Here is a 1,234-nt window from a genome sequence, read left to right as displayed (position 1 = left end):
AAAAGACAGCACAACTGCTTCTGCTCTTGTTCCCTGTGAATCCCTCATAGCAGGGGGAGTGCCTCCCTTGTAGTTCCATCCACTGCAAAGCTGTGCTTCGAGATGCTGGCTGCTCTGCTGCTGGAGTTTAAGAGCACGTTTGTTTTGAAAGTGCTGTGGATGTTTCCAGTGCCACGCAAACCCACTGTGGGTGCAGGCCCCTGTGAGGAGAGCCCTGGGTAGAAGAGGGGATGCCAGCTCTCAGCACTGCTGCTCTCCTTACGCTGCCTTCTTCAAGTCAGTGCTGCCTCTCTTTGTACTCTGGCAAGAGCCAACGTGGATTTTCCTTCAAGGTGAGATAGCAGCTAAGTGGAAACTTGTTCAAGTTCTTCCGGGCTGCAGCCACAGGGAGTTTGAGGCCCCATGAGGAGGCGCCAGAAAGCAGCTGAAGAAGCTGTGCTGCTTCATATCACGGCCTTTAGGTTGAGGCTGCTTTGGCACTCAGCCCACGAGTTCTACACAGCCAAGCACTCTGTGTTTACTAAACGTGAAGAAAGTGCAAGATTAACTACAAAATATTAAAGGCTTGATTTATTGAAACGTTAATAAATAACACAGACAACACATGCCTACGTTTATTTCAGTGGGAAGTTAACAGTTAGGTACCTGTGGGAATGCCTGTACCATCTCTCTCTAAAAGCAAGCCACCTACATGGGACGTGGTTAGCAGCTGGGAGAGGCACTCCGTGGTGCTCCATCCTGCAGGGCCGGGTTGGAAGTGACCTTCACAGCTAGAGTGTTCTTCCTCTGTAATCCTTTCTGGTGTTTTATAGTAAATGAATCACTCTAAGGGCTTCAAGCTACAGGCACAGTGGCTTCAGGTCACAGTAGAACTTCCCTTCCAGCATAAGATTTGTTCAGACCTGAGTTTTCAGTACAGACCATGCCAAAACTGACCTCTGGCAGATGGAACCTGATCCTTACAGCGGTCTTCAAGGATGTTCTGATGTTTTACTTTGTAACTCAGCTTTACAATAAGAAAATCAGAAGGAAAAATAATTCTTAAAAAAAAAAAAAAGGATTTAAAACAAGATTAAAATTGCCCCAGTAAGACAAACATTGAATTCTGTCATCACTTCTTTTTTTAACAAAGGAATTTGTAGGAAACATGCTTTTCAAACTATAAAAGATTTCCAGGAAGGGCAGAAAACAGCTTTCCTCAGAGCTGGCTGTAGCATTAGTGTGGATGGAGAAA

Source organism: Cyrtonyx montezumae, unplaced genomic scaffold, assembly GCF_038088225.1.
Source record: "Cyrtonyx montezumae isolate F1298 unplaced genomic scaffold, pur_monq_1.0 scaffold_14, whole genome shotgun sequence".
Lineage (NCBI taxonomy): Eukaryota > Metazoa > Chordata > Aves > Galliformes > Odontophoridae > Cyrtonyx > Cyrtonyx montezumae.
Note: the sequence above shows the minus strand (reverse complement) of the source record.